This window comes from Ambystoma mexicanum, chromosome 8, assembly GCF_040938575.1.
Source record: "Ambystoma mexicanum isolate Mex_15411 chromosome 8, UKY_AmexF1_1, whole genome shotgun sequence".
NCBI classification, from domain to species: domain Eukaryota; kingdom Metazoa; phylum Chordata; class Amphibia; order Caudata; family Ambystomatidae; genus Ambystoma; species Ambystoma mexicanum.
Window position 1 is genome coordinate 1612176092 of NC_090929.1, and position 14228 is coordinate 1612190319.

Sequence of the window (14228 nt, forward strand, 5' to 3'; positions counted from 1 at the left end):
CACGTCACTCTGCAAGTAAAGAGGCAGGGGTTAGTGGGGTAATTGGGGAGACAGGATCCCAAACCTGGGGAATTGATTTGTGCAGACCAGAAATACCTGGAGGCTAAGTACCCGTACGGTTCGATAGGGTTTATAGTGATGACACAGCTCTATGTTTCATACATAGAGGAAGAGAGAAGACCTATTGGATGACAGCGATGGAGCACCAGGTCAGGTGCTGCCATCTAGTGGGGAGGATGTACCATAGGAATACAAATCCGGCTGACAGAGCTATGAGCTCAGAGAAGCTCTGCCAAGGTTACATAAACAAGCATTGGCACAGCCGCAGTGGTATTAACTAGCCATTGTGATAGCAGGTGCAAAATGGTGGGAGTACCTGGGCATTTAATAGCAGTGCCTGGCAAAAGCTTAAAACGCATGCACAAGCCAAAAATGTTGGCTTTGCCAATGCTGTGTTTTAAACAGGACTTCAGTGGCTTTACCAATGCTTGTTTTTAACAGGTTTTCAGTGAAGGACATGCAGAGTGCTTAAGAGATGGAGTGGCTGAAGGCAGGCCTGGTACGACAGCATGATTACAACTCCAATTAAGTCATTGGGCTCATTACGAGTGTTCTGGTCCAATAAAAATGCTTTAATAAATGTCGGTAATACAGGCTCTGGCACTTTTACCAGACTGGCACACTCCGAGTTTGCTGGTAGGGGCTCTGATCCACCAGCAGGCCTGACCTGTCGGTAGTTCAGGCACCTACCAGCAAATAATTGCTGCAATCGCCAGCACGGTAAGGTGGGTTTGCCGGTAACCCTCTGGAATTACTGGCAGGTTACTGGCAAACTCGTAATGAGCCCCATTAACTCTGAGAAGACTTCTTTGACAAAACACTGGCAGGCGCTTTGAATGTGAAGTCTGTTTGAAGGGCTTGATTAAAGCGAGCGCAACAAGTTCCCATGAGGTGTTGTTTTGGGCAGGCAGAAGCAAGAATGGTTAGGAATGTCAATATGGATGAGCATGGCCATGGGCGGGCAATGGGTGGGCACATAACCACACAACACCTACAGATTCTGTGTCCTTCCTCATTTGTCGTTCCAGCAGGGTCTCTTTTGGTTCCTAGCCCACCCCTGTTCCCCCCTATCTGTACTCCAATGCAATAGTTTTGGCTTATAGGTTTCGCAAGCGACATCTTGTTGCCCAAATGAAAAACAATTGGGAGCTATGCAGGTTCTACCTACTGCTCTTTATTTATTTATTAACATTTATAAAGCGCGCAACAGCCCGAAGGCATCGTGGCGCTGTTACAAGACAGCATGCTTAGTTCCATAAAAAAACATTCTTCAAGAATCTTCTAGAAGCCAAAATAGTTTGTTACCACCTGACAGTTAAATAAAATAGCAATGGCTGTAGATTTGCAGAGCGCTCAATCCTTTGACACAAATAGCAGTACTCAATATCAAAGGCATTGGACCTCATTACGAGTTACTGTCATTGTTAGCACCACAGCGAATTCAGCGTTTGACCTTAAGGTGGAGGATATACCTCTTGCAATGTGCTGGAGGTAAATCCTCTAGCACACGGCTGCACCTTGAGAGTAAGTAACTAAGGAGCTGAGAGCATGCAGTGGCTGGCAGTGTGGGTCATTTCAGTACCATTAGCAGTACCATGTGTGAGTGATAGAGAACTGCAATGTTAGCATGTGTAGGGTTTTTCCAGCATTGAATAGAACCTTCTAGAAAGTGCTGAATGGTGAAGGTATGTGGTCCTGTGTGAAGTAGCACATTTTTGGTCGTCTGTTGCCCCAGAGTTGGTGATTTGGGTAAACTGATGCAGTGACATGGGCGTAATTGTAGGGGGGACAGGGGTGTTTGTCCCCCCCAACTTTCATGGCAAACCATTTTGTCCCCATTCCTTTATTCATTTGGCTGGGGCACCTTTTCTTCAGATGTCATGCCACCTGCCCCCCCAACATTTTCAGCAAAGTTACTCCACTGTGAAGTGACCGTCTCCTGCCAGATAAACACCATCTGATAGCTCCCCCTACTGGAGCTCATCAGATAGCTTTAGTCTGTAGCCTCTCTCTATTCAGGTGGGTAGGGACACAGGAAATGCCCATCCTTGAAATCGTGGCACACACCTATTCTGCCACGCTATCTGAACCATACACATCACTATGCATTTACATCTCCAAGCCCTTCCCCTTCTCACTCACCCTTTCCCTTCTTGGTACCACCACTTCATCACACAGGTGTTCATAATGTTCACTTTTAATCTATTAAAGTGCCTTGTATAAGAGTACTCCAAATGGCCAATTAATATCAGACTCCCCAGAGACAAATGCTAGGCACTAGTTGTGCCTCTGACTATCTGGACACTCCAAGTCTTTGAGGTGGGTGGGTCATCATTGGTGAGTGAACGCATTAGGTATTAGGCATGCATGGGATAAATGAGGATACCCCCTACTAAACTGTTGTTAGGAGATTTAGGGCTTGATTCAAAGAATTTTTTGTGTGCTGATAAGTGACTTTGCACACTTTTCGGTGTGCACAACTCCTATTTCCGATTCATAGAACTGACTTTTTGTGACTTCGAGCGGACCCATCACAACTTTGCGTGGTGTCGGGGCAGAACATGCATATTCCCCATTTTCCCCGTGAAATGAGGAAGAACGAGGAATAACGTTGGCATGTTGAGGGACGCACTACATACATAAATCACACGCCCAGTCAAGCACATACCTAACTTAACTCATGCATTACAATGCGAAACTTCATGTAGGGAAAAGTCACACGCAAGCCTTGTGATCTTACGCCACATGATAGGTGACGCAACGCAAAATGCGCAAAGGAACCAACGCGCAAAGGAAGCGTATATGAAGAATGCAATGCACGCCATTCAAATGTCGCTCTACCAGGATGAATCCAGCTATAGTAGCAGTAATCGTACATGTCCATAAAAGTAGGAGGATGAGGAGGAGAATGGTGAGGGACAGGATGTTTCAACCACGTACTTTGCTCTTTGGGATGCCAGATGACCAGGTGTATGCAAGGTACAGAGTCCCTCCCCATGTTATCCTAGACCTGGTCGTGGAGTAGGAGGAAGACCTTGCATCACCCACCATTTCCTCCCATGCCCTAACAACCCTGGAGAAAGTGCTGTCAGCCCTACATTTCATAGCCACAGGTTCTTTCCAGTGCACTGCTGCCATTGTTGCGGGCATATCGCAGTCCATGCAATCCCAGTGTCTACACCAGGTATTGTGCTGCATCACATCATGTGTGCGCAGGCACATATAATACATGCCACACACACTGCAGGCAAGGCAGAGTGTGCCGGGAGCCTTGTGTCTTAGTACACGTCCCACAGGTATTCGGAGGCATTGATTGTATGCATGTCACACTACAACCCCCCAGATTGACCAAGCACAATTACCGCAACCACAAGCATTGGCATTCAATCAATGCGCAGGTTATCTGTGATGCAAACTGAGTCATCATGCATGTCAATGCCAATTTCCCTGAAAGCACACATGACAGCTTCATTTACCACCAGTGACCACTACACCAGGCCCTGGCATTGGGAACCATTGGCAACACCTGGCTCATCGGTGAGTATCAACTGTCACGCACATGCATGCATCCATGTGACAAACTGAATAACAGACCATGACAATCAATGTTAAGAACAACCTGTTGAACATTTGCAGGGGATAGTGCCTACCCACTCTCACCATTCCTGGTTACGCCATTCAGTAATCCTGTCACACCAGGTGAGGTAAGGTACAACACAGTACAGATAGCCACCAGGGGCATAGTAGAGTGCACATTCAGTGGTGCTCAAGACCACTCTGATGGCGTATTGCTATATGCCACACCAGTAATATGCAAAATCATTGTAGCTGCTTGAGTCCTGCACAATGTTGCCACACGGGCATGGCATACCAGTAGAAATGCAGGAGGGATATCACCCTTAGCCACAGGTACCACCCTTGCCCTTGACCGGCCAAAGGGTACAGGGAAAGGCTGCACGCAATCAGCTTGTGCAAACCTACTTCACATGAATACGTGCTCCTGTGGAACACACACAGTGAAGCCACATCCCTGGTGCCCATCAATGATGAATCCGAGCTAATCAACCTTGCCAATAACAACCCCTTGGGAATGTGTGTCTTGGAGAGGCAAACTATGTGTGTCTATAGTGATAAAATCAACTGCCCCAACCACTGACACAATCATAGCAAGTGGAAACAACAGTATACATGTCCCTCACAAAAAAGCACCCAACACAATCAATGAAATCCTCTACCACTTTCACATGCCAACCACTAACAATTGTGCATGCAGACCCCCAACAACACACAGGAGAACACAAATAGGAAGGCACAGCACATAACATAAGCAGTAACTGACATTTGTCAGGAGTGCTCTGGCCAATCTAGGTGTCTCTCACAACAATAAACAGGTGGAGTGGCCACCCCATTCAAACGAGTCTATACTGCTGAGGTGTCGCATGAAGGCATACGACAGCCCTGTGTCCAAGAATAGCAGCAACCATCTCCACTAGCAGAATGCCTAAGTAGAGAAATATAACACAAGGTCAGAACAGGTAACACATCCATTCACCCAATGACACTTCACCCTGTGCCCCCTTGAGTGCCATACAACAACTGCAAGCAATGACTTGCTAGCCTCCCATCACCATTTCTCCCCCACACCCACGCAGCCATACCTGCTCACCTCAGGCCAACGCAATAAAAAACATCCCACACAGTGACACCATCCCTGCCACCAATGGCACTGCACCCTGTGCCCCCCTGAGTGCCATGCAACAACTGCAACGAATGACTCACCAGCCTCCCATCACCATGTCACCATGTCACTTGAACGATCTGAACGTACAATGCCTTGAAGATTGTTTACCTATCTTCCCTGTCTCCCCTCCTTGCATGGTGGCACCTCAATGCACTTGGAAACATGGCAGAATCATCGTCAGACCCATTTGCGGTTATCTACACTGTTAATTGTATGATATTGATGTTCTCTGCCCGTGCAGACTTGTATCATTCAGCAATTCAAGGGCTCTGAATGACTGTTGTTTTCCCCCTTATTACGTCCCTTCTTTTGCGCTTTGAAACACTTGCCTTGTGTATAGGCGCTTTACAAATAAACATCACCATTACCATTTCACCCATGCAGCCAGACCTCAAGCCAACGCAATGAAAAAAAAATCACACAGTGACATCATCCATGCCACCAATGGAACTGCACCCTGTGACCCTCTGAATGCCTTGAACTTCCCTGTGCAAGATAGACACCTGGCTCACATTCACAGCATACCACCAGAAATAACATTCATTGCTTGCAAAGACATGCAGTGCATGATAGTAAACAAACAGGACATCCTTGAGGTGTCCTATATGGAACAAGGTAACCTGACAGCCATGGTCCACCCTGTGTCAACAACCAGAAGGCACATCAAAGATCATGAGTCCCAATGAATCCAACAAAATTGAGTGCCAGTGAAGCAAACATTTCCACCAGAGTATGTTATGTACTCTGGACACAGGGGTTAGTCTGCCCAGTGATGCAGGCACACGCTGGGCCATCAATTGTAGGCATAGAAGTCGTGCACATCGTCAGGTGTCATGTGTGCCTTTGGGTTACCCTTGGAGTCAGGGCAGGGAACGGGATACCAACTGAGGAGGATAAGGTCTGGTGAGTGAAAGTACAAGTGGGGGAATCGATTTGAAGGATGAAAGAGGGCAAGAGGGAGAGATGAGACAGAGTGAGGAATGGGCAGCTGCGGAGCAGAGAGAGATAGAAATAGAGAGACAGGCAGGGGAGTAGAAAGACAGAGACAGGGGGATTGGGGAACAAGGAGGAGTTTGGCTAATGGAGAGATGAGGAGAAAATGGGGGCCATTCGAGTGGGTGAGTGCTGAGAGAAGGAGACAGAGAGAGGAAGACAGAGACAGAAGGACAGGAAAAGAAGGCAGCAGGGGCAGAGAGCTTGGCAGGCACTCCGATGGAAAAATACCACAGGTTGGTGGTTGTAACGCTCACCTGGTTCCCCCGGAGGTGCAGGTCTTGATCTGGCGAGGATACTGTCTTCAGTGTTAGGCGCAGGGTTCGTTTTGCTCCCGGACTGGGCCCCCTTCCCACCGACAGTTTAAGCTGAAGAGTGAGATGTCTGCAAGGGTAAACTTAGGTATTAGTGTTTGGAAGGTTCGGAAAGTTCCTAGCCCCTCTCGCCCTTTCTTTCCCCGTGGAACTGGGTTGATATTGCGCTTACCTTATATAGGTAAATGCCGGGCTCTCCATCCTGCGTCTTGTGCAGGGGCGCTGGATCCAGTTGCTTCACTGGATGCGAGCTCTGCCTCTTGATAGCAGAGGATTTGCTGAGAGCGAAGACGCCGTTAATGCACGAGCGTGCCTTGTAAGTATTTAAGTTCCTTTTGCATTGTTCTCTTCTCTTTCAAAAGTCTTAAGTCTGTAAAGTCTATGTCTTTCCCTTTTCAGATGCTGTGACGATAAAGATTATCCTTCTAATGGCACGTAAGTAGAAAGACTGCACTAGCGCTGGAGAATGCTCCGTAATGTCTCTTTTGTCTTTGCAGGTGCTGAGGTGCAGCGCGAACAGATAGAAAGCGAACATAACACAGGTAAGCAGTCTTGTAACTAAGCGTTACTAACCGATGTATCTTGCCTTGCAGGTGCCGGAATGCAGCGCGAGCTGAGTTGGAACGGGCGTAACACAGGTAAGCAGAACTTGTAGTTGAATATTACTGACCGATGTTCTCTCTCTTTGCAGATGTCGGATGCCGGAAGAGAAAGGCAGAGAAAGGCGCCTTGGATGCTGCCGTTGGATTAGGTAAGTAGATTCACTGCCTTTACTTTAGCCTAACCTGTGCCTTTGTTTTGCAGGAGCTGCAGAAGACTGAAGAAGACTGAAGATTGGATTCCAGCAGGTTATTTCGTGTTCACAGGATCTGGAGCTGGAGGTTTCCTGGAGCTGACACGGTGAGCGTCCTGCTGCAGATGCAGAATAACGCGAAGCACGTGAAACCAATCGGGTGTGGTTTAAATAGCCTTCTGTAGTGCTTAGGCGTCTCCTTCCACGGCCCCACCCAGGTAAGAAAAGAGTTCCAGATTTCTAGAAGAGTTCCTGTGTTCTGCTTCCAGGGAGTGGCTCCTGCTCCACCCAGATAGAAAAAGTAGTTCCAGGCAGAGAAGGATCAGGAGACCAGTTAGCTGGTAAGTAAGCAGCATGGTCTGCTACAGGTAGGTCCACCAAGCACTCTTATCTAATATGAGCCCGGCGCTTCTTGTGCCGGGACCAGTCACCATCATGAGCCTGGCGCCACTGGCGCCAGGACAAGGTCCAGAGGGTCCCTATAGGGACTGGCTGGTTCCTGGGATCAGAGTCATGGGCCTGCTTCCAAGGTCGTGGGGCAAGTCCTGACCCCTTGGAAGCAGGGATCATGACAGCACCCCCCCTCAAGGCCCCTCCCAAGGTTGACTTCTCCGGAGGTCTTGTTTTGTTAGGAAATGTCCGAGGAAATTTCTTGATTAGTCGGGGTGCGTGTACATGTTCTGCAGGTTCCCAAGATCTTTCTTGGGGGCCGTAGCCTTTCCAGTCAATCAGGTAGTGTAGTTTTGATTTGGAGATCTTGGAATCCAGGATATTTTTGATTTCAAACTCAAGTTCTCCGTCAACTAGGATAGGTTCAGGGGATTTAGTCAATCGGGTTTCTGGTTGAACAGGTTTTAGTAGTGAAACATGGAAGACTGGGTGCATTTTCATGCGATGGGGTAAATCCAACTTGACCGCTACTGGATTTATTATGGCAGTAATAGAGTAGGGTCCCAGGTATCTTGGGTTAAAGGTGCGTGGTCCCTTTAGGGGTAAATATTTGGTGGATAACCAGACTTGATCTCCTATTTGGTATTGAGGGGCTTCCTTTCGATGTTGATCTGCTCCTTTCTTGTATTGTTCCTTGGCCCTTTGAAGGTGGGTAGTAGCTTCCTTGAAGGCTTGGGTGATGGTTGAATGTAGGTGGTCAACTGCTGGTGTTCCAAGATCCTGAGGTGGATCCAGGTTAGAGGTTCGAGGATGATTACCATACAAAAGAAAAAACGGGGTCTTTCCGGTTCCAGAGTGGACTGAGTTATTGTAAGCGTACTCGGCTATCCAAAGGATGTCCTTCCAAGTTCCTCCTGTCTGTTGCAGCATGCAGCGTAGGTACTGTTCCAAAGTCTGATTGGTCCTTTCGGTCTGACCATCGGTTTGTGGGTGGTGACTGGTGGAAAGCCTCACATCAATTTGAGCTAACCGACAGCAACTCCGCCAGAAGTGGGAGATGAATTGACTTCCTCTTCTGAGATTAAAACTGAAGGAAAGCCGTGCAACCGAACGATGTTTTCAAGAAATTCTCGAGCCAGGATTGCTGCTGACGGTAACCCCTTTAGTGGGATGAAATGTGCCATTTTTGAAAATAAGTCTACGATTACCAGGATTGTATTGTATCCGGAACAGGGAGGTAAGTCGGTGATAAAGTCCATGGAAAGGGTATGCCAGGGATGAGGTGGGATTTCAAGTGGTTGTAAGAGGCCTGCTGGTTTTTCCTTAGGACTCTTGTTCTGGGCGCACACTCCACAGGACATGACAAAGTTTCTGATGTCTTTTCTCCAAGATGGCCACCAAAAGTGACGCTTGACCTTTTCCGAGGTCTTGGCCATACCCGGGTGTCCTTCCATTAAGGAGTCGTGATAACAAGAGATGACTTGATTTTGTAAGCTGGTACAGGGTAGATAAAGTCGTTCCTTGAAGTATAATAAGTCGTTCTTTACTGTGAAGTCTTCCCCCTGAAGCTGCCATTTTTGTATGTCCGTTGGAGTTACAAGTTGTTTAACCTGGGTTTCAATTTCTTCAATGGATTGCATGCTGATCAAACCCAGGATTCTTTGTTCAGGAATAATAGGTACGAGCTCAGGGTTAACCATGTGTTCCTCTACTCCGATTCGAGAGAGGGCATCCGCTTTACCATTCTTATTGCCTGGTCGGTAGGTGATTATAAAATCAAATTCGGCAAAAAATAATGCCCAGCGAAGTTGTCTGGAGGATTGAGCTTTGGCTGATTTAAGATACTGTAGATTACGATGGTCAGTAATGACAGTGACTGTGTGTCGGGCTCCTAAGAGATAATGCCGCCAGGCCTTAAAGGCGGACTTAATAGCCAACAGTTCCTTATCGGTAATGGTGTAATTGATTTCTGGGGCTGATAATTTGCGAGACCAAAACGCCACGGGGTGCAACTGGTTGGTTTCTGGATCTCTTTGTGAAAGCACTGCTCCCATAGCAAGGCTGGAGGCATCGGTCTCGACGATGTAAGGTAGTTCCGGGCGGGGATGTTTTAAAATCGGGGCGGAGGTAAATTTAGTCTTTAGCTCCTGAAAGGCTTGTTCTGCCTCGGTAGACCATTCAAAACGTTTGTTTTTTCTGAGGAGAGCTGTAATGGGTTGGACTACCCGAGAAAAGTCTGGAATAAACCTGCGATAGAAGTTGGCGAAGCCCAACATACTTTGAACCCCTTTTACAGATGATGGTGAGGGCCACATGATTATTGCATCTACTTTCCTCGAGTCCATGTGAACTCCGTTAGGTGACAAAATAAATCCCAGAAATTCGACCTCAGTAACATGAAAGACGCACTTCTCTATTTTTGTAAAAAGTTTGTGTTTGCGGAGCCTCTCCAGTACTGCGGTTACATGTTTTCGGTGTTCTGCCTCAGAGGACGAATAAACCAGAATGTCGTCAATGTATACAACTACACACACATCAATGAGTTCACGGAGCACGTCATTCATAAAGAACTGGAATGCGGCCGGTGCGTTACACAACCCGAAGGGCATCACTTGATACTCGAACAGTCCATACTTGGTACGAAAGGCCGTCTTCCATTCATCGCCCTCCTTTATTCGCACCAAATGGTAGGCTCCTCTGAGGTCTAACTTAGTATATATGCAGGCGTTTTTGACTTGGTCAAGTAGTTCTGGGATCAATGGCAATGGATACCTGTTCTTAATTGTAATCTGGTTCAGGGCACGGTAGTCTATACACGTTCTTAAGTCTCCCTCCTTTTTTGGCACGAAGAACAGAGCTGAGGAGGCCGGGGACTTCGAAGGACGGATGAATCGGTTAGCCAGGTACTGGTCCAAATATTGCCTTAGGTGGAGATTTTCAGGTTCAGTAAGGGCATAAATCCGACTGCACGGAGGAGTGGATCCGGGAATCAGGTCTATCTGACAGTCGTATGATCTGTGGGGAGGCAAAGAATTAGCTTGGTCTTTCCGAAAGACATCTTGGAATTCCTGGCATTCAGGAGGCAGTTGCGGACTCTCAGAAACAGTTGCAGCTAGTTTGGTGGAGAGCTGAGGGTAGCAGGTAGAAGCGCATTCTGGAAACCGGATTGTCTTTGCTCGCCAATCAATTTGAGGATTGTGTTTCTCCAACCAAGGAACTCCCAAGATGACTTGAAACTGAGGGGCCTTGATCACATCAAACACGATCTTCTCTTGATGCCCATCTTGGCTTACTAACGTTACTTCCATGGTGGTGTGAGTTACAGGTCCGGAAGCTATTTCCGTCCCATCCACGGTGGTAATGACGTCTTTCACCGTCTTTGGACAAAGAGATAGATTCATCCTCGCGGCCAGCTCACAGTCCAAGTAATTCCCGATTGCGCCACTATCAATGTATGCTTTAATGGCATGCATACGATTAGGTTGTTCAGGACTCACGAGGACCATGGGCATGATGAAATGCGAGGTCAAAGAACTGGTTTTAACGCTCGGCAAGCGGACCTCTACACTTGCCGGGCGAGGTCGTTTCCCGGCTCAGAATTCTCGGTACCTTTATCAGACGCCCCTACTATCTTCTTCTTGGGCTTCACTGGACAATCTCGAAGAAAGTGCCCTGAGTTTCCGCAATAGAGGCATAATTGCAGTTGTCTCCTCCTTTCCCTCTCCTTTTGGGTTAAAGGTCCTTTTACACCCCCTATTTGCATGGGTTCCACGGAATCAGTTCCTTTCGTAGAACTTTGTGGCCTTGAAAAAGGTCGGGTTTCAAATCTGGATCGATCGGCTTTCCGATTCTGTAGTCGATGATCCAATTGCACTACCAGATCGATATATTCGGAACAGTCTTGTGGAGGATTTACCACTTGAGCCAGAACGTCTTTTAATTCCCCACGCAGACCTCTGTAAAACAGTGTGATCCTCTTATCCTCCGGCCATCCGGTTTCCACCACTAGTCTGTTAAATGATGCAATATAAGTCAGAAGATCTTGATTGCCCTGTCGTAGTGAAAGAAGTTCATTGTCCAAGGCCTGTCCCTGATAGTGCCTTGCGAACAGTTTCTCCATACTGGCTTGAAAGTCCTGGAAGTTATGGAGAATGGGGTCATCTTGAGACACTAAAGGAACAGACCAATCTGCGGCACTGCCACTGAGATAAGAGAGCACGAAGGCCACTTTAGCCTGGTCCGTTGGAAAAGCGGCGGGTCTGCACAAAAAGTGCAAGCGACATTGATTGAAGAACACAGCAAACCTTTTTGAATCACCTGAAAAGCGTTCGGGCGGAGCCAAAGGTATATTTCCTGGTAGATTGATTTGTATCGGATTCGAGGAAGCTGGAGGAGCGTGGCCCCCACTTGGGGTTGATAGAGGAGTTTGTCCAGCTTGGGCTTGCAGCAATTGTCTAGCCAAATCGTCTGTTCGCTCTTTGGAGACCACTAACTCCCTCCTTAGGGCATTTGTTTCCTGACGTGCAGCGTGTACTTCCGCCCTCAACTCCCCGAGTAATTGGGCCAACTGGTCTGTGTCTGAGGTTTCCATTGCGCCTGGGTGGGAATTTTGCATTCTGTAACGCTCACCTGGTTCCCCCGGAGGCGCAGGTCTTGATCTGGCGAGGATACTGTCTTCAGTGTTAGGCACAGGGTTCGTTTTGCTCCCGGACTGGGCCCCCTTCCCACCGACAGTTTAAGCTGAAGAGTGAGATGTCTGCAAGGGTAAACCAAGGTATTAGTGTTTGGAAGGTTTGGAAAGTTCCTAGCCCCTCTCGCCCTTTCTTTCCCCGTGGAACTGGGTTGATATTGCGCTTACCTTATATAGGTAAATGCCGGGCTCTCCATCCTGCGTCTTGTGCAGGGGCGCTGGATCCAGTTGCTTCACTGGATGCGAGCTCTGCCTCTTGATAGCAGAGGATTTGCTGAGAGCGAAGACGCCGTTAATGCACGAGCGTGCCTTGTAAGTATTAAAGTTCCTTTTGCATTGTTCTCTTCTCTTTCAAAAGTCTTAAGTCTGTAAAGTCTATGTCTTTCCCTTTTCAGATGCTGTGACGATAAAGATTATCCTTCTAATGGCACGTAAGTAGAAAGACTGCACTAGCGCTGGAGAATGCTCCGTAATGTCTCTTTTGTCTTTGCAGGTGCTGAGGTGCAGCGCGAACAGATAGAAAGCGAACATAACACAGGTAAGCAGTCTTGTAACTAAGCGTTACTAACCGATGTATCTTGCCTTGCAGGTGCCGGAATGCAGCACGAGCTGAGTTGGAACGGGCGTAACACAGGTAAGCAGAACTTGTAGTTGAATATTACTGACCGATGTTCTCTCTCTTTGCAGATGTCGGATGCCGGAAGAGAAAGGCAGAGAAAGGCGCCTTGGATGCTGCCGTTGGATTAGGTAAGTAGATTCACTGCCTTTACTTTAGCCTAACCTGTGCCTTTGTTTTGCAGGAGCTGCAGAAGACTGAAGAAGACTGAAGATTGGATTCCAGCAGGTTATTTCGTGTTCACAGGATCTGGAGCTGGAGGTTTCCTGGAGCTGACACGGTGAGCGTCCTGCTGCAGATGCAGAATAACGCGAAGCACGTGAAACCAATCGGGTGTGGTTTAAATAGCCTTCTGTAGTGCTTAGGCGTCTCCTTCCACGGCCCCACCCAGGTAAGAAAAGAGTTCCAGATTTCTAGAAGAGTTCCTGTGTTCTGCTTCCAGGGAGTGGCTCCTGCTCCACCCAGATAGAAAAAGTAGTTCCAGGCAGAGAAGGATCAGGAGACCAGTTAGCTGGTAAGTAAGCAGCATGGTCTGCTACAGGTAGGTCCACCAAGCACTCTTATCTAATATGAGCCCGGCGCTTCCTGTGCCGGGACCAGTCACCATCATGAGCCTGGCGCCACTGGCGCCAGGACAAGGTCCAGAGGGTCCCTATAGGGACTGGCTGGTTCCTGGGATCAGAGTCATGGGCCTGCTTCCAAGGTCATGGGGCAAGTCCTGACCCCTTGGAAGCAGGGATCATGACAGTGGTGGAGTAGAACAATAGTGAGTGAGGGTAAAGGGCAGGCGAGGACACAAAGGCCACTTGCTAAAGGGGACTCCTCAACTTCTCATCACCAAAACAGCATGGTCAACACCCCATGACATGCAACCCAGAAAGAGGCCCATGACCTCAAAATCCATGCAAATAAGGCTCTGCCACCCCACGCCAGACTACGCACCAACCAGCAACCCCCCATTGGACAAGGCAGTTCATGGTCATCACTCCCCAGCTGTTGCTTCCCCCTCAAACAGATCAAACACCCTGGATGATTTGTTCCCAGTAAGTGGGCAGGGATCAGAGGGTGTAGTGCAAACACTTGCAGGGACAACAGATGAGAAGAAGCTGTGGGGAGGGGATGATGTTCCACATGCACGTGCCCATAATGTACAGACACACACAGTGCAGTCACTCACAGTGCTGGATTTGAACAAGTGATGGAAACAAAAGTCCTGCAATACATTGAAGAGGGGTGAACATAGAGAAAGACAATAAACAACAATTGACCTCTAAGGGGAACACAGGTAAAGGCCGTCAGGAGTCCACATCTGCAAGTCAGTACAAACCCAGATAGTCCAGGTGTGCTAAACAGGGCCTGTGAAGTGCAGGAAGACATACAGCCAGGGCGCCCTGCCATCGGTGTGCAAGTGAGCTGATGTACACCCCTGGTCTAGGCACCCTGCTGGCATAAACAAACGGACTCCTGAGAACCAACACAGCCATGACATGAGTGCAACACTCCCATGGGCTGGCAAGGTGCCCCCAGCAGGGCAGTCTTGGGTGGGACATTGCGTGGAGGGTTGCCTATGTCCTACCTGGGGGAAGGAAAGAGCCTGGTACCATACAGAATGGAAGGTGGCCCATAACCTG